Raw genomic sequence first — 25,404 nt, forward strand, 5'->3', positions numbered from 1 at the left:
AAATTCATAGGCTTCATTAGGTTACATACATAACTACAAGTTAATTTGATTTATGAGGAAGACAAACTGTGTAAAATCTAATATGAACATGTTGATACTGGAGATTAGAGAGATAGTAGTTCACTGGATAGGAGATTTGTTTGCTATGAGCAGACCCAGGTTCAAGCCTTGGCACTGGTGAAAATGGTGATGTGTTGACTCTCCTCTCTTTCAGTCTCCCTGTTTCGCCCCTACCATCCCTCCCTCTCAATCTCTCTAATGAATGGGAAAAAAAAAGGCTTCACAGCAGTGATAAAAATCACACTTATCCTCAAGACTGTGTTTCCACAAAAACAAAAAGGAGAAAGAAAATAAATAATAATCACTCAGAGATTTGGTCTTCTACAATGATTTTGTTAGACAACAGTATTATATAAACCACAGAAATAATTTTGAATTTTCTAATAGCTATATTAAAATGGATGTTGAATTTAGACTTTTCTTTTGGTATATATATATCAAATTAACATATATGTTATTCCTATGTGCCTAAAAACTACCTGATCAGAAGGGACATATTGATAAATCAATAACTTTAAATAAGTTATCTACAAATTTCTTTCCTTCCACATTCAGAGATTTTATAGCATGGACATAATATAAGCTTAAGTGATGCAGGATTATGGGAAAATGTGTTTTTCTGTACTACAGAACGTCATAATCCTAAAAAATTATTTCAGACCTTTGGAAAAATAATTATTCAAATTTTCATATTGCAATGACAAAATATGGATGTGAAGCATGTGGATGGAAAGAAATTTGTAGATTACTTGTTACTTATCAAGATGACAGATAAAGAGGCAATCAGGATGAGCTGTGGAAAATAGTTCACATGACTGAATTTGCAACTAAATGATGCCAAGGTTAAAATTAGAACTGAATTGAATTAATTTTTTCTGGTTATCTTACACTGTGCATGTGGAAATGTAAAGATGGATGAAGAAGGACTTATTCTTGAAGGACTCACAATTAAGTGTGTAGAGAGTATACCATCTACTTGAAAAGGATATACCTTAATCAAAGGAAACCAAATCAGAGAACCATTTAATTCTTGAATATTGCTATTTTAAGCTCAATAAGAAGATAATAGAAAAAACTCAATGTCTACATTTTTCAACATTAAAATATTCTACATTGAGACACATTAAATTTTTAGATATTTGTTTGAATGATTTAACAAGCAGAAAATATGTAAGCAATCATGCTTCTATGCATATATTTATTTTATCATTTTATGGAGGAGGGGTTAATGGTTTACAGTACAGTACAATTATTGACACCTGGGACAATTTTCTTCTCTCTGTGATAGGTGTCTACAAACGCTGTCAGCCCCAATTTAGGCCATTTCTACCACCTTGCACCTGGAGTCCAATTCACTCTGCACCTCCTATTTCCTCACCGTCCTTTGCTTTGGAGCAATACATCATACCCACCCTAAGCTTTACTTTGTATTTTCCCTTTCTGCCCTTGCTTATTATGTTCCACTTATAAGTGAGATTATCCAGTATTCATCCTTCTCTTTTTGGTTATCTCACTTAACATGATTCCTTCCAGTTTCATCTAAGATGAGGCAAACTAAATTACTTCAACGTTTTAATAGCTGGGTAGAATTCCATTATTTGTACATACCACAACTTTCTTAAACACTTATCCATCATTGAGCATCTGGGCTGCTTCCAAGTTTACACTATTGCAAATTGTGCTGCTATGAACATAGGTGTACATAGATCCTTTTGAATATGTTTTTGTTGTTTGTTTCCTTCAAATAAATCCCTATTACAGAAATTGCAGAGGCATATGGTGGGTTTATTTCTAGCATTCTGAGAAGCCTCCCAACTATTATCCACAGTGATTGGACCAATTTACATTACCAGTAATGTAGAAGGGCAATTTCCCCCACATTTTCTCCAGCACTTGTTATTTCTGTCCTTTCTAATGTACGACATTATTGCAGGTATAAGTAGCATGTTGTCTTTATTTGAATATCTCTGATAATCAATGACTTTGAGTATTTTTTCTTAGGCCTTTTGGCCTTCTAGATCTTTTCTTTAGTGAAGTTTGGTCCTTGTTCTCTCCCCCTTTTTTATGGGGTTGCTTTTGTTTCTGATCCTGCTGCTGAATTTATAGTGTGGACAATTAAGTGTTAACTCCATGTTACACAAGAGGAACTTGAAAATAAATGAACATGCTGTAATAGTTAGAATGAATACTTGTACTTTCAGAAGCATGGGTTTCTTTTTTTTTTAATATTTATTTATTCCCTTTTGTTGCCCTTGTTGTTTTATTGTTGTAGTTATTATTGTTGTTGTTACTGATGAAGTCATTGTTTGTTGGATAGGACAGAGAGAAATGGAGAGAAGAGGGGAAGACAGGGGAAGAGAAAGATAAGACACGGGCAGATCTGCTTCACCATTTGTGAAGCGATTCCCCTGCAGGTGGGGAGCCGGGGCTTGAACCGGGATCCTTATGCCGCTGGCCCTCGTGCTTTGCGTCATGTGTGCTTAACCTGCTGTGCTACCACCCAACTCCCGAGAAGCATGGGTTTCTTTGTTCATATCTTCCTGTTTACTTTATATCAGAATGTATGTATTTGTATGAGTGTGTGTCTTATAATCCCAAGGAAAGTCAGAATGTAGAAGTGAAAGTGAAAAATGAGCAAGAAAAAACAAACAACAACAAAAATTCTCAAATGGCATTTTAAAAAATCCATCTAATTTTTATTCTAATGTTCTAAGCAATATATGGAAATGAGTGCTCTTTGCAAAAGCAATTTCCTTTTTGGCCTGATGAAAGTAAAATTCCCTATATGTTCAAATCCATTTCAAACTTCAAAGGACAGAACAGCCTTGGCTTTGGCGTGGTTCTTGCAAGCAGTTGGGTAAATTGACTACATAATGAGTCCTTGGCTGTCCCTAACCAAAACTTTGTTGGACAGGTTCATTTACAATCCTCAAACAGAATGACCTTCCATCTGGCTTAATGGGCCCTGGATTGTTGCAAATACGACCTGACATTTCCTTATGGATGAGTTATTAAATTATATCACAGAACACAATAACATAATTTGGTTTCAGAGCCTAAGTGAAAGTGATAGTCCAGCAGATTAAGATGTAAAATTCCTTTGCAAAATTAAGTTATTTATAATCTGATGCATACCCCCTTGTTTTATCTGCCATATAATTTAATTACTTTGCACAGTACAGTAGCCGCATATATTGACAATGCTGACAGAACAGAAACAGCATTTGAAAAAGGAAAGAGAATTTCAGCAGGCAGGTAACTAATTTTTATAGCTATCTTCACAAAGCAAAACAACTTGTGATTTTTGCTCTTTTTTAATGGAATTGATCCATTAAGCAGTGGTCCTCTCATTCACCTAATAGTATTAGACATACTTAACTCTATGAGTTACAATTACGTAATATATCCTGAAATGCCTGCTTTTAGATTACTCATACCAACATTTTCTCAATTGGAAGTTTTTAATGTAGCTATTTCTAGTAGTTGTGACTCAATGTAAGGTAAACCAATGTCTTATTTGTTACCCCATGGCTTATTTGAATTGGAGGGGTGCTCAGGATAAATTTCAAAGTCCAATAAAATTAAAACGATAATCTGTTTCATCTATGGTTGTACTACTCTAAACATACCAGATCTCTTATAATCTCAGAAGCCAAACATGGTCTGGTCTATTTAGTAATTAGATGGGAAATTGCCTGGCAATACTTACTGAGTGCTATAGGCTAAACAGACAAATATTATATTTCTACAACTAGACATATGTAATATGAAATTTCTCTTAATATTTTTGCTATTTAAAATAAGTCATATTTGAAAGCAGGGTTTGCCTGTTTGAGCAAGCAGGCATTCCATTTAAACAAAGATACTTTTAGTATATTTCACAGTGGAAGATTTTTCTATTATTTGTTTTATTCTGAATACTGATATATATATATATCATATACATATATATGATATATATATATATATATCCATATTCCTGGGTTATTGCTGGAACTCACTGCCAGCACTACAAATCCACCATTGCTGGTGACCTTTCTTTCTTTTTTTTTTACTTTATTGGATAGAACAGAGAGAAATGGAGATAGGAGGGGTGATAGACAGGAAGGGATAGAGAGAGAGAAGGTGGTAGTACTGTGTGCATTTAACTGGGTGGTAGTTTCTTTTTAAAATAAAAAGTTTTAAATAATTTATTCATATATCAGACAGAGACAAAGAAATTGATAAGGAAGGGGCAAATAGAAAGGGAGAAAGGGGCACCTGCAGCACTGCTTTACTGCTTGTGAAGCTTTCCCCCCTGCAGGTCGGGACTGAGGGCTTGAACCCAGGTATTTGTGCATAGTAATGTGTATATTTAAGTCGATGTGCCACTGACCAGCCCCAAAGTATTTTCTTTGGTCCTTTCTTTCATTTGTGCTATTTACTTATGACCAACCAACTTTATTTGAGCATTGAATACATAACTTTTTTTTTTGAGCATCTAGTCAGGTAAAGTGTAGGCCTTTATAAAAAACAAAGATAATAAACTAATGACAATTTAATGAATATCAAACTAATAACGTAATACAATTTAAGATCCACCAGGCCAGAAATCTTTTTTTTTTTTTAGAAATCTATTTTAAACCCTCCCCCCCACACACTCACATGTATGCATAAACATTTGTGAAAATGTGTTTTCTATATTTTCTACTTATGTAGTTCATTTAATACTCACAATTATTCTGACCAGGGCCAGATTGTAGCACACTGGGTTAAGTGTACATAGTGTGAAGCACAAGGACCCACTCAAGGATCTCAGTTCAAGTCTCTGGCTCCCCATATGCAGGGGGGTCACTTCACAAGCGGTGAAGCAAATCTGCAGGTGTTTTTCTTCCCCCCCACCTCTGTCTTCCCACGTCAGGTTTTCTCTGTCCTATCCAACAACAACAACAATGAAAAAAAAAAAAAAAAAAGGACTCCAGGAGCAGTGGATTTGTAGTGCAGACACAGAGCCCCAGCAATAACCCTGGAGGAGAAAAAAAAATTCCTACCACACTACCACAAATATACTATTATTCATTGTTATTCTAGGTAAGAGAAATAAAAGACAAATATTACTAGCCATTTTTCTCCAATTTATGGGGCTAATAATGGCCAGATTTTCTTTCAACCAGAGAGATGGTTTCCAGACCATCTGTCTTTTGAGCAGCTATTTGGCTGTTGACCCATGTCATTAGGAAACTCAAGCACATGTGTGAACTTATTTGTAATAAAAGCTTCTGAAGTTAAGCTTCATTTGTGAAAGTAAGCTACGTTTCACACTTATATACTGTTTTTCATACTCTATTGTTATCATCTAGACTCATGATATAAGCTACAAGGAATTTAAACTCCGTAGTAAAACCAATCTGAGTCAATAAGAGCTAGAAACTCCTTTGGAAGGACATAATTTTCACATCACTGGTTCTGTCTATAGTTGTCTGTCTATAGCTAATGCTTTTCACAATCTGTCTTCCAAACTATGTCAGTGATAACTTTAAATCCAAGATTAAAGCTAATCTCTGACATTAAATCTTCCCTCATTTAACAATATTTGCCAGTTCATACATCTCTAAATCTAATTCGGTTGCTTCTATATAAATCCAAATCATATAATGCCAAGAGGAAAACACCAAACTTCTGTGAATGAAATTTTGTCCATCTTGTGTACCAAATGTATGTTTTCCTTCTTAGTTGTTGAATACTACCATTTATACTAATTACTTGTTTTATTGTTGGATTTCTAAAAAAATATATACATATTCATACATATATTCTTTGATGATTTATTTTTGGAAGCGATAAAAGATTATTTCATGCCTACGGTAAGTATAGAAACTAGATAACCTCTCTCTACATTGTTAACACTTCCTGTGGCTCTTTCCTTAATATCACTGGAATACATAGAATGTTTTTTTTTTTCCCTAATAGTATAGGAACACATAGAATAAATACCATAGTCATTTCTACATTTCAAGTTTGCAAGTAGTTTTCTACAGAAAAACTAAGCTTCTCTCGGTAATTCTTTAGGAATCCTATAAGATAGGTACTACCACTTTTGTTTTACACTTGAAAAAACTGATTTTCAGAAGCTTAAAATATGTCCAGGGTCAGCTATCTAGTGGAGCAAACAGTTTCAACTTCTCCTATTTTAAGATGAATTATTTTTATAGAGTATTAACAACTTATAACATGGCTACTTCTTGTCGAGTCTTCCACGAATCTCTTCAGAGACTGTGTAACTCCTACCGAATAATAGTAGGTCATGTGAGTTATCCTTTCCTGTTCTAGGGGCTCTGTCTTCTGACTGATAATCACTGCTCCACAATTCTTTCCTTCTCCAACCAGCACATACTAAGTCCTACTAGCCCTTAAGAGTTAAGTTCAAACATTAACTATAGTTTTATTTACTTATTTATTTTGAATATTTATTTATTCCCTTTTGTTGCCCTTGTTTTATTGTTGTAATTAGTACTGTTGTTGTTATTGATGTCGTCGTTGTTAGATAAGACAGAGAGAAATGGAGAGAGGAGGGGAAGACGGGGAGAGAAAGACAGACACCTGGAGACCTTCACTGCTACTGAAGCAAGACCCTGAAGGTATGGAGCCAGGAGCTGGAACTGAAATTTTTACCCTGGTCCTTGTGCTTTGCGCCAGCTGCCCTTAACCCACTATGCTACCACCTGACTCCCTATTTATCTATCTATCTATCTATCTATCTATCTATCTATCTATCTATCTATCTATCATCTATCTATCTATGTATTTACTGAAGCCAAATCCTCCATCAGTCACATTCCTAGAGGCTCTGTTTACCCATAATGAATGTTATTTTTCCTTTCCTCAAATTTATTCACTTCCTATGTTATGAATCTTTAAATTCAGGTGAAAATTCCCTGCCTTCCTTGCTTACATGTTTACCTTCCGATTTACAAATGTCTCATAAACTGACTTTGTAAAAAGGAAAAGAAAGAACAACAAATAAATAAATAAAGAGGACAGAAAAACAGTGCTATGCTGTATTTCCCTATTTTAATAGAAATATTTCTTCCTGACCAATTTCAAACTACCAACAGTTCTACCTACAACTAGCTCACAAAATGTCTTAAGGTTTTGAAAGTTGATTCTTGCTAGTTTAAGTTGGTAGTTCTACTACACGTTCACAATTAGCTTCGTGTACATACCATCAACAGTAGCAATAAACAAAAACAGCAAGGAATATAGTCCAGAAACATAGTAGGACAGCAACATAAGCAGGAAAATGCTTTTTTTTTTTTTTTTAGATTTCTTATGGTTCTAATAAAGCAGGACTGTAAAATTGTTCAGTCCTATTTCCTATTCTCTTTTGTTATTGTTGTTGTAATTAGTGTGACTTCACCACACTGGACTCATTTTTTTTTTCAGATAGAGATCGAAAGAGAGAGAGACCATAGCACCAAAATGTTCTCCAGCCCTCCAATTCAGCGGAAGCCAGATTCAAACCTGGATTGTATTGGTGGGGGAAAACTGGCTCACAATCTAGGTGAATTATTTTGCTGCTTCTCCCTAGTATTCTTTTTTAATAATTCTATTAGTAAAATAATAATGTATAAGACAGTGGCCATATGAGTACAATTTCTTATCTCTCTGTGATAGGTGTCTACACCTCTCCCACCACCAGTTTAAAATATTCTTCATCGGGGGAGTTGGGCGTTAGCTCAGCGGGTTAAGCTCACATGGCGCCAAGCCCAAGGACTGGCTTAAGGATCCCGGTTCGAGCCCCCAGCTCCCCACCTACAGGGGTGAAGCTAGGTGTCTTTCTCTCCCCCTCTCTGCCTTCTTCTCCTCTCTCCATTTCTCTCTGTCCTATCCAACGATGACATCAGTAACAACAACAATAATATCTATGACAACAATAAAAAACAAGGGCAACAAAAGAAAAATTAAATATAATAAAAAAAGATATTCTTCATCATGATACACTAAGCCTCACCTCCCTTGAAGCTCCCTTTACCCCAGAGTCCTTGGCTTTGCTTCAACAGAACACACCTAATCCAAGCGTCACTATTTTTTCTTCTCATCTCTTAAATTCCACTTATAAGTGAGATCATTTGCTTTCCTCAGTATTTCTGTCTCTTTCAAGCACACACCTAATATACTCAACATTCTTTGAAAATTCTATTTCTTCTTTCTTCTTCCCTTAACATACAATTACTAAAAGTTATCACAGTAAAAAGCAAAAGCTGCAACAGTAGACTTTGGAAATTAACATCCTCTACAAATCACAGACCAAGTTGATGAGAGCAGTTCATTCTGCCATACTTTCATTAATCCAGACTGGGAAGCTTGAATTTTATCATTTAAAACATGTTACCTCTCCAGAAGACTGCCCACCCTGTGATCTCTACCCTGTCTTTGCAGCTCATGCAGTATTGCTGCACCCAAAGTAACTGGTCCTTCAGAGAATTCCTGGAATGGATTTACTAAAATCTTAGTTTGTTTTTTGCTTGGGTGTTTGCTTTTGAGCAGACAGAATGCCCTTAGGATATGACATTCAATCTATCAGGACCAGCCAGCTAGCTAAACTGCAGCTATAACATTTTATTATTCATTTGTTTAAAAAAAATGTACCCATAATGAAAATGCTCTAGGGAATTAACCAAATAACTAATATATTTATTATAAAAAAGGAATTAGTGAACAACACCCCACAATAGTTTAAACTAGATTCTAAGTATAATATACTATTATCCATATTGGGTGATTAATAAAATAATGGAAGACAGTATAATTACTGATTTCTATCATTTATCTATATATCTACATTTTATTTATTTATTATTTTAATCAGAGCACTGATTTGCTCTGGCTTTTGATGGCAGCAAAGATTGAACTGAAACTGGGACCTCAAAGCTTTAAAAGCAATTAAGGCAGGGCCAGGCAGTAGCAGTGGGTTAAGCACACATGGCACTGAGCACAAGGACCAGCGTAAGGATCCTGGTTTGAGCCCCGGGGTCCCCAGCTGCAGCGGGGGGTCACTTCACGGGCGGTGAAGGAGGTCTGTAGGTGTCTTTCTTTCCCCCTCTCTGTCTTCCCCTCCTGTCTCGATTGTCCAACAAAAATGGGGGGGATGGCCTCCAGGAGCAGTGGATTCGCAGTGCAGGCACCAACTGTCATAATTGCCTTTATTGTCCCAGAACCTAAGGTCCTGTCTGGTTGACTAAGTGAATGAAGCACAGGTTTGAAAAATTATAATTTCCTGATAGAAAAAAATAGTTTTCTTTATCGAGCATCTCATTCACATTTCGTTCATACTTATGCACCCAAAGAATATTAATGTACCAAGAAGAAATGTTTCATTCAAGTCTCCTGTGTTTCAAAATGTTTTGTAATTGTCCAGTTAGTGTAATTTCTAATTCACTGTCTCAATTTTATCTTTACCAGTGATTAAAAGAGCAAAACTAATGGTGTTCTTTCTAGATCCAACAACTAGTATTATATGCAATGTATGTAATGGTATTTAGTATAAACCTAATATAATGTTTAGCACCTATATATTAGCATGTTCAAACCTATAATATGCAAACCTATACTACGCATTAAGCTACATTTCAATTAAACCTAGTTTGCTTTTTCTTAAGAATAAATAGCCTCTCTACTTTGAGAGGTTGGGGAGATTAAAAATAATATCCATGACTTCCACGTTCACATTTTCAAAGGAAAAAGATATTACAGTCACTTGTAATGCATCCTAATTGTGTCATTATTTATTATTTTTTTTATGGAGCACCTGAATTTGCTGGAAGCAGCTTAATTAAAATGGCGCTTGTGTTATAGTTAACAGAAATTTAAAAAAAAAAAAAGCATATCCTTCAGCAAAACAGATCATGTTTTTTTCTTTGGGGCAATCACCAAGACAGTGTAGCCTGAGCAGTTTAATAAGACACTGAAAGATTTGAGCGCCATCAGAATTTAGATGTGTGCATTTTCTCAGACCTGTGCTTCTCATAAACTTTAACATGATTTTTCCTTGAATCAGCTGCATCATTTAATGAATAGCCATCTGTAATTCAGTTTTTGTGGTCTGACTGTACATTCGCCAATTCTGTATATTAAGGGAGAAAGGGAATTTCTCATAAGGCAGGAAGGAGTTAGCATTGGGCACAATTTCACATTTCATTCATCATTAGTTTTGCTGTTATTTTCAGTACAAATTAATATGAAACTAAGAGACACCGTTTTGAATCCTAATGTAGTGGCAGACATGCTGCATGGCTTTGATTAAGTCCCTTAATGTATCTGTGCTTATTGTCCCTTTCTAAATAAAATGGACTTATTCCCTGGAGGTACATGATATAATAAACATTTCATGTGTTTGTGACTTAAGGCTGTTGGGGGTAGAAAAGATAGGAATGTAGAATTTGAGATGATTTTATTGTAAAAATATGTTGTATTAACCTGAGGGTAGTATCTGCATGACATATTTTAGGAACTTCTGAGATGACAAAGTTAATGCACCATAGGACTGCAACAGGGTTGATCTGACTTGCCTCTAAGATACTTCTTTCTTACAACGTAGTTGCATTAGAATTCCCAAACTTCTTAAAGTTTTATGTCAGAGTCTGTTTCTGTGTCTTGAAGGAGTAGAACATTGAGTTTTAGAAGCTCTCTGTACGTTAAAGGAGTAGAACATTGAGTTTTAGAAGCTCTCTGTACGTTAAACATGTTCGATTTACACAACCCTGTAGTGTAGTATGCAGTCATTCATTTATTATTTGTTCAACAACTAATTACTATGTCTCTGTACAGATTAGATGGCATTTAATTATATTTGATATCAAGAGCCAATTATCAAATGCAGACATAAGATATAGTCAATGTATTCCTCCAAATAAAAAATTTTAAACATTAATACATATGTAGATATGTTTTGAGGTGTAAATCATAATTGAAGTTTCTAACCAACACACAATGTTGTATATATTTTCTGCTATGAATAAACTCATCCATCTCTTACTTATTAAAAATTCCAGTACACAAAAAGAATTATAGAAATAGATAAACATAAGGACAGGAGGTGGCACATCTGGTTGAGAATATACATTAACCATGTACAAGAGCCTGGGTACAAGCTCCTGGTCCCCACCTTTAGAGAAGTTTCAGATGTGATGAAGCACTTTTGCAGGTGTCCTTTTTGTTTCTTCCTCTCCTTCTCTACCTTCTCCTTCCCCTTTCAATTTCTTTCTGTCATATCAAATAGAAATAAAGAAAAAGTGTGGGGGAATAGCTTCCAGGAGTAGTGGAGCAGTGGAGCAATGGCAGGAGCACCAAGCTCCAGTGATGACCCAGGTAGCAATTTGAAAAAGAGGGAGGGTGAGAAATGAGAGAAATAGGTAAATATCAGAGTTAAAATATAAATAACTTTTCTGGAGCTAACATTGAATTATTGCATTTAAAAAATTCAGTACTTCTAATAAATAGTAACTACTCAACACACACACACACCATATTTCAAGATGGATGGTGGTGCATCCAATTGAGTGCATATACTACCACACACCATGCACCTTGAGCCAACTTTAAGATCTCAGTCTCCACCTACAGGGGGAAGCTTCTTGATTGTAAAACAGCACTGAAAGTGTCTCTCTTTCTCTCTCCCTATCTTCCCCATTCCATTTAATTTCTCTTTCTAATGAGACACAGAGAGAGAAGACAGCAACAGTACATCCCCTTGATTATTATAATTCACCAAATAAAAAAAAAAGCCAATAGTAATTCTGGTGTAGTAGACTTAATACTTTTAAACAAGGCTTTGAAGGTATTACTTTAGCATATCTGGAAGAGGAGATTCTGCATTATGCATGAGTAGATCCAAATCCAATGGACAGCCGCCATAAAAAGGATCAAATAGAAGAGGGAGAAAGAGGAAAAGATCATGTAAAGAAACAGGAATAAGAAAATGGTAGTTAAAAATTACATATTAAGAAATATGGGAACTATCCGATACTGGGAAAATCAAAGGAGTTCTCCTTTAAATTTTTCAGAAAGAGTATATCCTTGCTGATACTTTGTTTTCAGTATTCTGTCCTTCAGAATGGCACCTGAATAAATTTCTCTTATTTAGAAGGTACTGATCTTTTGTTAACTTGTGGCAGCCCAAGGAAACTGACTCGACTGATAAATATTTTATCTCTTCATATGATTCACTACACACTAAAACAAATAATAAATCAGAAATATTGTGACATGATTAGTGTGATTCTGAATTTCCATGAAGATTTTTAGGAACATGCCAAGAAATCTCAAACTCAAACAAAATGAGATCATTCTCCATGGCTTATTTGCCATTTATATATTTATTTATTTTATAATTCACAGCCTCCTATGCTATTCCATTAAACCTACCATGGTTTTCTTTAAACTTCTTGCCTTATATATATCCAATTCATGGTCAGCCTACAATAATATTATTCATTTTAATTATCTTCTAATTCTGTTGTTTCTGCTTGTTTTCAAACTTATACTCTATGTTATCATTGATGTTTTACTCATCCAAAAGGAGTTTTTACTACTGTTCAACTCTTGTTCTCTTACAATATATATCCTTTGAATTGTTCACTTCATTTGGTAAATATGTTATCACACCATTTCTATACACTATAGCAAATAAATTTATTTTCATCTAAATTAGTTTTTAGCGTAAAATACTGGTGTCTAAAATTTAGGTTAGTTTCCCATAGTAAAGCTTTTTTACTCCAACATATTTTGTTTGGTTTTCGCAATATTATAGGCATCTTTTTATTTTATATTGCAGAATCATGTATTTCTATGTTCATATTTGAATCTATTAACTTGTATTTGATTAAGAAAAAAAGAAACTCTACTTCTTATTTGGCTCTAAATAGCTTTATAGGTTTTTCATGTGTTACCATATTTTATTTCAGAAAAACAACATTCAATTTTCAGAATACATTATAAAGTATATTTATGTGATTTTCTCAATAATATTATTAACTGAACACTGAAAGTGTACTTTTTCTCCATTTTTATTAGATGAGGAAACAGGTATAAAAAAGTTCAGAGATTAAAAGACTCATACACTACAGTCATATCAAAGGTGGATTTTTAACCTCAGTCAGTTGTTCATGGTCTAGTCATTTTAGTGTTTATTTGATAATTCATCTGTTGCTTCCCTAGAAGACCTGCTAATGAAAAGGATGTCACCAACTTAATTTTTCTTTTTTTAAATGAGATCTAGGGCTTGCAAAATAGTTTGCTCTGATAGTGTGCTTGCTTTGATATGCATGTGACCCAGGTTTGAGCAGGAGCACCCACCACATCAGTGGAAGCTTCACTGCTATCAGTTATCGATCTGTCTTTCTGTCTATCTATCTATATAGCTATAATTTATGTATCTATATGTCCATCTTTGTTTAAATTTCAAAAACTCAGTCTGGAACTGTGAAGCCCAAATTACAACAAAGAAACTACCACCACCGCCACTACCACCACCACCACTACCACCACCACCACCACTACTACTAATAGTAATAATAAATGAAAAAAATTAAAATGATAAGAAGAGAAATAAGCTGGTAAACATTTCCAGCAGGAAAAAAAAAACAAAATATACTTTCATGTTCTAGAATTATCTAAAAATAATGCCCAATCTAGAAACTATGTTTAGCGTCAACTCACATTACCCTTACCTAAATATACAATTTATGTATTACTAGTGTCTCAACCATGCCATTCCAGAATGAGATCTAAATTTTAAGTTTTATTTTTAAAATCAATCTTTTAAAAAACTTATTTATTTTTAATGACAAAGAGAAACAGAGGGGGAGTCCGGCTGTAGCACAGCGGGTTAAGCGCAGGTGGCGCAAAGCACAAGGACCAGCATAAGGATCCCGGTTCGAAACCCGGCTCCCCACCTGCAGGGGAGTCGCCTCACAAGCGGTGAAGCAGGTCTGCAGGTGTCTCTCTTTCTCTCCTCCTCTCTGTCTTCCCCTCCTCTCTCCATTTCTCTCTGTCCTATCCAACGACGACAACAACAATAATAACTACAACAATAAAACAACAAGGGCAACAAAAGGGAATAAATAAATAAAATAAATATTAAAAAAAAAGAGAGAAACAGAGAGAAAGATACAGACAGAGAGTAACCAGAACATGCTCAGCTCTGATTTGTGGCAGTATGGAGGATTGAACCTGGAACTTTGGCACCTCAGGTATGAAAATATTTTGCATATACATCATGGTGTCTCCCTAGCTCTAATTTACCTTTAATAACCAAATATTCATCAAAGTACTTTGCAGAAAGAGGAGTATGTTTTTATTCTACCAATGACAGTTTTCTTTATTAGTGATTTAATAATGATTGAAAAGATTGTGGGATAAAAGAAGTACAATTCCTTAAAATTCCCAGCACCAGAGCTCCATAACCCATCCATACCCTCCATAGAAAGTTTCCCTACTCTTTATTCCTCTGGGAATATGGACCAAAAGTCTTTGTGGGGTGTAGAAGATGGAAAGTCTGGCTTCTGTAATTGTTTCTCTGCTGGAAATGAGCATTGACAAGTCTATCCATAACCCCAGCCTGTTTCTGTCTTTCCCTAGTAGGGTAGGGATCTGGAGAGGTGGGTTTCCAGGATATACTGATGAGGTCGTCTGCCCAGGGAAGTCAGGTTGGTGTCATGGTAGCATCTGCAACTTGGTGGTGAAAAGCACTAAGATGTAAAGCAAAAAATTGCTTAATAATCAGAAGCCTAAAGATAAGAATAGAGCAGATGAGACTTGGGGTCTTCATGTTGGAAGGAGCTAGGAATTCTTATTTTAGGTATATTCAAAGAGACCCATGACTTTACTAATTTTTGCCCCAGCCCCAATAGCTAACATTCAGGTGGGCTGAAAATATTGTTTGGGAAGATAGTGTCAGAGTTGCAAATAAAACTAGAAAGCTTGATCAAGGCAGAGAGTAGCTTTCAAATATGAGAAAATTATATAAATACCATTAACTGCAAACCTCATCGATTTGGCCTAAGGTCCATGTCTATTCATACTTAGCACAGGAACCTGTGTAACCTCTGTATTCCTGTCAGTCTGAGTTTGCATTCCATGGTCAAAGCTAGGAACATTCTAGGCTGCACTTTTCTCAGGACCTGTCTTCCTTGAGTGGCAGTGTATGTTGACCCAGCCTCCCTTCGGAGAGAGAGGCTATTTCTACCATTGTTGTTCTACATTGAGGGCAAGGTCCTGTAGGGGCCATAAGAGAGGTTATGATGATGGGCCTAGACCTCTGACATTTACCTCTCTCCACCATCACTGGTCATCTCCATCAGAAACAACATTGTAAATCCAGTGGCAGTTTTTGTATGATTATTTCAAAGCTAGTAATCAAAGACCTAATCTTGTTTGGAGCCATCTAGGATGGAGCCATAAAGAAAGGAAAAATGACTGCATCAGCTCTTACATCTTTCTTTTTTTCTTCTTACAACTACATCTATTTTTATATACCATACTCTTTTTGTTGTAGTATTAGAATTTGAAACAGAAATAGTTATGTATGTTTAAAATGTCATCGTACCTAAAAATTTTAACAATCTCCCTTTGTGAGCTACCTTTTCACTAGCACCACCAGCTTTTCTTTGAAATCTTACACTCAGTTGAAGTTTATAAGTAAAATGTATCCATCATTTAATCCCTATTCTCCAGGGCTAAAGGACCAAATAGTCCCTATCACTGTCTATAAACTTCAATAAATATCTGCATGCTATCCATTTATGTATTTCTCAATTGTTTAAAGGGTTATTAGAGGGGAGTTTCTACGTCTTGCTGATATGTGTATTTTTTCTATCCCATATCTCTTGATAAACTAATGGGTAGATGAATGCATGAATATTGCTTGAAATTATTCTGCCATTTCAGCCCTATTAGCTCAAGAGGGTGTTTTTTTCTTGAAGATTTTTCCTCTCAATAACCTCTTTGAATAATGTTCTATTTTTCAAGGTTAGTGCAGAGGTTTTCTTTTATATTAGTAATTATCGAACTTGACTGATGATAAGAGTTAACAAAGATATCTTTTTGTGTGTTGAAAAAATTCTCAGCATCTTTAAGGAACTAAATGGAGACATCCAAGAAGATGGAGGGGGTCTGTATATTTTGAAGTTTTTTTTTTAAATTTATTTGATAGGACATAGAGAAACTGAATGAGAAGCAAGATAAAGAGGTGTATGAGAGAGACCTGCAGCACTGCTTCAGTTCTTATGAAGTTTTCTCCCTGCAGGTAAAGGTGAGGTGCTTGAACAGCCCTTATGTATGGTAATATATGTACTGAAAACAAGTGTGCCACTGCCCAGCCCTGAATTCTGTATTTTTAATAATCACTCTAAATGTATCTTGTAAGCAGGTACTTCATTATTATGGACCATAATATTTTGTTAACAATAACTGTTTGCTGAGTTGGATCATTGTATGTATTCTACATAGACATTGCTCAGTGTTCAAAACCATGAGATAAAAGTTACCATTTGCTTAAAGGACAGGTCTTATTGCCAGGTTTAATCCCCAGTGCTGCCATACTAAACAATGCTGTGTATTCTCTCTCTCACTCTCCATCAGAGACCTCAAGAAGATTTTAATTAAGTGTAGGGTAACCTCGTTCTATTTATTCCTAATGATAGGAAACACATTAACATAATGCTTAATATAAATGCAATACCAATAAAAGGTTGTTATAACTTTTTTAGACAGAAACAGAGTCAGAGAAAATGAATGAGACCATCACACCAAAACTTCCTCCCATGTAGTGGAGGAAGAGTCAGAATCTGGGTTGTATGTATGGCAAAGCAGAATGCTATCCAAGTGTGTGATTTCACCAACTTCTTTATTATGAATTTGTAAATCTGCTATGTTTTTTAATAGGTGTTCTTTTTAGATCTGCTATGTTTAGTAATATTGTCTAATGTTAATCATTTTATACTTTTTCTTGATAACTTTTAATAAAGATATACAATTATACATTTACTTATTCCAATACATTAAATAATTGATACCTGAAAATAAACTAAAATTACTAAGGTAAATAAATACTCAAATAAATTGAAAAGCTACCATGATTTGAGAAAAAAGAAAGTGCATCTGCTAAGGAACTAAAGTTGACACCTAGCAAATGAAATATACTGTTGACTAAATGCAAATCCTTAACACGTTATGATGTCAGGATGGCCAGACAAGCAAAACCACAACAGCACACTGAGAATGCAGTGGAATAAAATCATCAAAACAGGAACTCTTCTCAATGAATTCAGTGACGATAAAGAGGAGTATGTTTTGACAATGATGAAAAGCAAACAGAGGACCTGGTGATGGGTACTTTAGTTCACCCTTGTGACTCTCACTCAGTTCAGACCATCTTAATACACTAGTAAGTCGTTCACACCACTTATTATTTTCAACTTTTAAATTTCACTTATTATTCACATGTAAATTTCAAACATACAGAGAGCTGTTCAGTGAGTTTCCTAGTCTCAGTTTCTCCCTCTCTAAAAGGATGATGTTAATGCTTAACTAAGGGGTTATTAAACTAACTAAATGGGTTAAGTGAGTTAAAGTGTTTACTTCCACAAAGGACTCCGCAAATGATACCAATTAGTAACAATTACAAACAATTGAAGAGTAGTGTGTCAAGATGACTTAAGTGCTCAATGAAAACCTTAACTACCTAGCTTAAACAATAGGAAACTTATTATCCCTTATGGTAGACAGCTTAATGGCTCCACTAAGATCCTAAAAGCCTGTGAATACATTACTTATACGAATGACAATTTTTCTTCAGTATAGCAAGAATAAAATAATAACTCTCCCTACTACTCAGGATTACACACCCTTTCTTGTGTTTCTTCTGTGTGTCTAGATGCATTTCCTCTTAACCCATATTTCATCCTTCTGATTTATTCTCTAACCCTGAAATGTTTTCATTATGAGTCTGCCTAAGTCATCACCAAATTATTACTTCAAAATAAATCTACCTCAGGATCAAACACTATATATATATATACATATATACATATATATATATATGGTTATGTGATGTTGGGGATTGAACCCATAGTTTTGGAAATACATGATAAAATGGAGTGAATTCCCTAATTCAGTTTTTTATTGTATTTTGAAGGGAGGCAGGAGAGTGAGGAAAACACTGCTCTGCTATTCATAGACTTATTTTCTATATTCAAAAGACATATTTTCTGCCTTTTGGTGTGTCTCTGTAGTGTCAGTGATTGAACTCAAGGTCTGACATATGCAAGACATGCTCTCTACCTGTTCAGTAACTTCCTGGCCCCTCAACTTTTCAAAGGTGCCAGAGCAGTGAGGTTTGTGTCTTACTGGCTCATGCATTTTAATGAAAATGTCCTTACACCATTTTCTCAGTTACTTAGATGCTGTAAAAGTCAGAAACGAATTTAATGCAAACTCAGTTGGCAAACCATAGATTAAGCTTATCTGCTACTGTCTAATTCTTTCTTACTAGTAAGTATAAGTACTATAAGTTTATAGTCTTAATTTCTTATCTGAGAGGGAGTTTTTGCAAGAAGTTTTGAATCTCCATGCATTGTACTATAGAGGTAAAACTCATCTCACCAGATATTATCCCCAGTGAGTATAATACCGCTCTTATGAACACATCATTGGGATGGTATAGAGACATTTTAAGAAGTAACAGAATACTGCATAGGATAACATATATAAATTATTTTTAATTTTTTATTTATAAAAATGAAACACTGACAAAAAGCAAGGGTTATAACACCACACAATTTATACCACCAGAACTCTGTATCCTATCCCCTCCCCTGAGAGCTTTCCTATTCTGTATCCCTCTTGGAGTATGGACCCAGGGTCATTATGGGATGCAGAAGGTGGAAGGTCTGGCTTCTGTAACTGCTTCCCCGCTGAACATGGATGTTGATAGGTCGATCCATACTCCCAGCCTGTCTCTCTCTTTCCTTATTGGGGCAGGGCTCTGAGGGAGTGGAACTCCAGGACACATTGGTGGTGTCATCCACTCAGGGAAGTCCAGTTGGCATCATGGGCATCTGGAACCTGGTGGCTGAAAAAGAGTATAAAGCCATACAAATTGTTGATTAATCATGAACCTAAAGGCTGGAATATTGCAGATGAAGATTTGGGGTCTCTGTTTTGGAAATAGCTAGTAGGTTTAGGTATATTCTAAAGGACCCATGACTTTATCAATTTTTGTCTGAGCCTGACATCTGATATGCAGGTGGACCCAAGTTATTGTCTGGGCAGATGATGTCATGGCTGGGAAAGGGGCTAGAAAGCTGGATCAGGGAAGAGAGTAGCTCCCAAATATGGGAAAAGTGTATAAATATTATTGATTGTAAACCCCATCTATTTGATCAAAGCTGAATAAGGGCAAGAGACTGGCATACTTTAATGATGACTCTTTAGTCATTATCAGGCCACCCCATCAGCTAGGGCCCTAGTCAGCGAGTCCTGGGATACCCACAAAGACACGATGAACCTCGACCTCGAGTAGATCCCTCTCTCCATTGTCACTGGTCGTCTCAATCAGGAACAACATAATGCACCCCTTTGGGGGCCCCCATAGGAACTTGCACTCAATGTGGATCAACAATGGTAGAAAATGTTCCATCCTCCAAAGGGGAGTTGGACAACATACTCTATCTACCACTTGAAGAAGATGGGTCCTGAAATTGATGCAACTCAGAATGTTCCTAATGATGACTACAGAATGCAAGTTCAAACCTACAGGGATGTAGAGGTTACATAGGCTCCTATGCTGAATATGGGCCCCAGATTAAAACAATGAAGATGTTTCTTTAAGTGTGTCTACTCTCTCCTTCCATCTACCTCTCCTTGTCTCTCATCCTCTAAAAAAATGGCCATGGGATGGATGGATGGATGGATGGATGGATGGATGGATGGATGGATATATATATCCATCATATATGTATATGTATATATATATATATATATGTGTGTGTGTGTGTGTGTGTGTGTGTGTGTGTGTATAGGAATGTAAAATGTTAATTCCTCAATAATGAAATTAATAAAAAATGGATGGAAAGAATATTATCAATCACTGGAAACTGGAAAGGTGAATAAATAGATTCTTCTCCCAGAATTTAAGAAAAATAGTCTTTATAACTTTATTTTTTTGTTGTTTTTTATTTACTATTATTATCAGATATCTTTACTTTAGTCTACTGAGACCCATTTTGAGCCCTGATTTTCAGAACTATGAGATAATATTTTCTTATGTTACTAAGTTTATGGCAATTTTTAAGTTTTTGAACTTCTGACCTATAGAACTTTAAGAAAACATTTGTCTTGTTACTAAGTTTGTTGTGATTGGTTACAGTGTGCATTAGAAACTATTATGTCACTCAAAGAAAAAAATGAGGATTAGCATTCATTCAGTAAAGGAATCTCCAAAATTTCTCAAACTGACAGCTCAGTAACATCATCAAGAAATTCACATTTTCTTCTTTTTTTTCAATGTCCTCATTGTCATACTAGCACACCTTGTAGACATAAGATGGCTTCGCCAGCTTCCAACGCTCCTACACCTATACTCAACTTGCCCTTAGTAAATCACAGCAAACAGTTTGCAAGTCTTCTTTTTATCAGTTCATCCCATATATTGATTTGTTTCTGTTTCTTTTAGAGGCATCAGACACTAGTACATGATTTCACAATTCCTGGTTTGTATCAGCCTTCCTTCCTTCCTTCCTTCCTTCCTTCCTTCCTTCCTTCCTTCCTTCCTTCCCTTTTTTTTCTTTCACTCATTTCAGATTAAGAGACAGTCAGGGATGGGGAGAGGGACTATGGCACTGAAGATCCTCAGATAAAGAGGTCCATGATTAGAGAAAGGTACGTATTGTACCAGGTAATCTTTCAATCCTATTTCTGTTATAGAGTTGTTTTTTTATTCTAATTTTATTAGATTGCAATCTGAAATCTGTAATCTACATATACTTTGTTTTGATTGCCATTGAGAACATTTCTCTTAAAAACTGTGATTTATTCTTTGATCATTTAAAATTAACTTGAATATAACTTCTATATTGCATAAGTGGATCTATTTTATCATAGTTATCAAAGTTTCTTGGTGTTATTACTGTGCAGTTTTCCTTTCTCAATAACTTGTCTCTCTGATACATAAGTCTATTTGAGATGTAAGCTTCTATTTTGGGCTCTCAGATTTTCTGTCTAGATTAAATGATTTATTCCTACATACTCCACATGATTTCCTTTAATTTTTTATTTGATTTATTTAATATATTATATACAGATAATTTCACATGGAGAAAGAGAGAAGATAGACCTTCACTACATGTGGTGCGAGATTAGCCAGGCCCCTCATGTATGCAAGTCCTCTGTTCTACCAATCGATTTCCACATCCTATATGATTCCATTGATATAGCTGTGAAAATTTCATTGTATGTAAACAGTAAGACAATTTATTTATCTTTTATAGATGCTGTTCTAAATAAATTTAATCCATTCTAAATGCAGTTTAGAAATAATTTGGCAAATTATATAAAATGTCCCATTGAAATGTATTGTTTTATTTAGTTTTTGATCTGAAAAAAATTATATACCTATCCACTTTTTAAAATTATACTATATATATATATATTTATCTATTTTGACACATTTCTGCTATTATAGTGATTCTCCCTTAATACCTTTTAAATTTTGAACAATTTAATTTTTTAATTTGATTGGCTATTCAGAAGAATATAAAACACATCTTTTACATTTTATTTTATTGTGGAGTTTATAGTTTATAGTATAGTTGTTGGCATATGGGTAGTTTCTCCTCTCCTCTCTCCATGATGTCTTACTCCCAACATAGGTTATTTTTCATCATCATGAACAAGGGTCCTATCCCACCTCCATCAGCCCCTCTCTTCTCTTCTTTCCCCAAAGTCCTTTGCTCTAGTGCAATAAACCACATACAATCCAACTGTTATTTTCTGTCTTGTTTCTTTAGTCTACCTATAAGTGAGATTCTTCTGGTGTATTCACTTTTCTCTTTTTGGCTTATTACATTTAACATAATTCCTTAAAGTTCCATCCAAGATTAAGCAAAGGAGATAACTGCATCATTTTGAATAATTGAGTAGTATTCTGTTGTGAATATACATATGCCATTTAGCTGTAGTTGGGCATCTGGGTTGCTTCCAACTTTGGGTTATTATGAATTATTCTACTATGAACATAGGTGTTCAGATATCGTTGGATAGTTTTTTTGTTTTCTTTGAATAAATTTCAGAGAACAGAATTGCTGGACAATTGCTGGTAGGTGTATTTCTAGTGTTCTGAGAAATCTCCAGTCTGTGAATTGAGACTGAGAACATAACTTTTATTTATGTATAGTAATTTTATTTATTGTAGTTCTAAAACAAATTTCTTGAGTTTTTCTATAAACAGTGACAGACTTTTATTTACCTTTCATCTGTCTAGTAGTTAGGCTTTTTTACTTGCATATTTTTGTTTTAGTTATGACTTTAGTGAAAATGTTAAAGTTAATAGTAAAAAATTATCTTAGTACTTATTCTAAAGGAAATTCTTTAATTTGCCTAGTAAGTATATTTATCTTTTTATTTAAAATCCATTTAAATTTACGTAAGCTTCAATTTCAGGATTTTTATTCCTTTGGTTGTGCTTTCTAATTAGTCTTTATTAGGGAAAAATAACTATACTGTATTATGTTATCTTGTGAAAACTTGTTAGGGAAGTTTTTACCAGTGGGTTTTTGCAGAAAGTTTTAGTATTAGTTTTCTCAAAGTGACAAAATTGTACACTACATTTGTATTAATTTTTTCTCTCCCTCTCTCTCTCATCGAACTAATGAACTAATGTAAATGTAACCTCAAAACTCATCTGATGACAGGCTTGGATTTAGAATCCTCAATGAAATTTGTCCTCTCCATTTTTCACTCAGAACTCAATTGTGGCTTAGAAAAAGTTCTGAGATATATATTATCTTTTAAAAAATATTTTAGGCCTTTTAGAGCCCCAATTTTAGTTATATATCTAACTAAATTGTAGGCCTAATCTTTTGTTGTTGTTGCCCTTGTTGCTCTTGATGTTATTATTGTTACTGATGTCCTTGTTGGATAAGACAGAGAGAAATCGAGAGAGGAGGGGAAGACAGAGAGGGAGAGCGAAAGACACCGGCACACCTGCTTCATTGCTTGTGACGCGACCCCCGCTATAGGTGGGGAACTGGGGGCTCAAACCGGGATGCCTACGCAGATCCTTGCCTTTCGCGTCATATGCTCATATGCGCTTAACCTGCTGTGCTACTGCCCGATCTCCTTCATCTATCATTTTAGATGAATTCAACAAATATGTACTTTTATTACTGATAAGCTTGGTGTACTTACTTTCTTAATCTCTTGAAATGGTGGGAGGTTGAGGGTAGAGGATAGTCTATCTGGTCTCAATGCTGGTTCAAAGGGTTAGGTGCCTGATAGATTCTTCTCAGGAAGAAAATCTGTTTGCCAAATCCCCTCGTGCTGACAGGGCTGCTATGGTCAGGTAGGGTGAAACTGGTCTGTGTCTCCAGTAACTATTTTGGTAGATCCTTCTGTCCCTTGCTGTGAAGATATTTATTGTGTTCTTAGAACTTTTACTTTTTTTCCAGGGAGAAATAGCACATACAGCTAACAATATTTATTGTGCCCCTGATAGGATATAGGACAAGAAAATTCCTTCACTGCACTCTTAAACTGCCACTTGTCTTATTAATTGCCTTAGTGCTTTTTCTTGCTTTATTTTTGTCTTTTGATTTCTAGTCTGTACATTAAAAATGAAATTTTTAAAAACTTTTTTGTGTTATCTTTTTGTGTTTGATATTCTTGTTAGTTTTAATTTGCTGTTATGTCTGTTATTATAGTATTACTCTGTGAATTTCTATCATGTGTATTTATTTTTAAAAAAGTCTAAGGTTAGTGAGACTTTATTTCTGTCATTCTCAACAATATAATGTATCCAGAAGACTTTAAGGTTTTCCCTTCTACATGACAAATGTATTATGGCTGCATTAAAATATTTTATAAGTTGCCAATAATATTTAGTTTACATAAAAACTCTCATTTAGATTTATCAACATACCTTAGTGATTTCCTTCCTCTTGATAGCACATTTTTCTCCTCAAGTTTGCTTTTCATTGTCCTAAGAAATAATCCTTTTTTGCTGTGCGGAGTTTGTGACTAGTTCATACTTCCTCCTTACTGTCAGATAGTGTCCTCTGTTTAACCTCATTTTTGGTGATTTATTTACTTTGGAATTGAATTTTAATTTGATAGTTATAGTTCAATTAACATTTGAAGATATAATTTTGTTTTGTTTTCTAGAACCTATTTTAGCTAATGAGAGAACTGCTATCTAGCTGAAATTTTATTCTTTAAGTAATGAATTTTCTTTCTCACTGCTGCTTCTTAAGATTTTCTGTTTTTAATAGTGTCCAAGTTTATTACAATGTATTTTCTTGTGAAATTGTTTGATTTGTTCAACACCATACTAGACATAGTTTTTACTTGTTTGTTATTTTACTTACTACTGATTTTGAGTTGACGGCAAGAAAAGTAAATTCATGTTGGAATATTTTTAAAAGTTATCTTTATTTAATTATTTATTGGCTAGAGACAGTCAAAAATCAAAGGAAGGGGGAGATAGGGAGAGAGACATCTACAGAAGTGCTTCAGCCCTGCAAAGCATTCCCCTTGAAGGTAGGGACTCGAATTCTGGTCCTTGTGTACTGTAATATGTATGCCACTCAACCAGGCATGTCACCACCTGGCCCCATAGTGGAATAATTTATGAGTTCACAGTTCCATCATGGGGCATTAATTAATTTACCATTAGAAGATTTTTGGGCTTTACCATTTCAAGCCTTAGCCAATGTACATCTTGTGATATGAACACTTGGGAAAGAAGCATCATATACATGTCTTGAATGCAAACACTGCCCTAGAAAAGGAGCAGTCACTCCAATATCATTCCATTAAGTGGAGATGGAAAATCTTGCTATCTTGTACTTTCCAAGGGGAAAGACTATACAAATATCTAGAAAAGCATTGCACAAATACTTGCCCTAACTGAAATAGTTCATATTATAGCTACAATATTACCTCCACCTTAAGGAAAATATGTTTAAGCTACGTGAGAGAATTGTTTCCTTGGAAGACTTTTTTTGTTGTTGTTATTAAATTCCTTTTTTCACGCCTGAGATCTCAGAGGTCCCAAGTTGAATTTGTGGCACCACCAGACTAAGTGATGCTCTA

Source organism: Erinaceus europaeus, chromosome 10 (genome assembly GCF_950295315.1).
Source record: "Erinaceus europaeus chromosome 10, mEriEur2.1, whole genome shotgun sequence".
Classification (NCBI taxonomy): Eukaryota; Metazoa; Chordata; class Mammalia; order Eulipotyphla; family Erinaceidae; genus Erinaceus; species Erinaceus europaeus.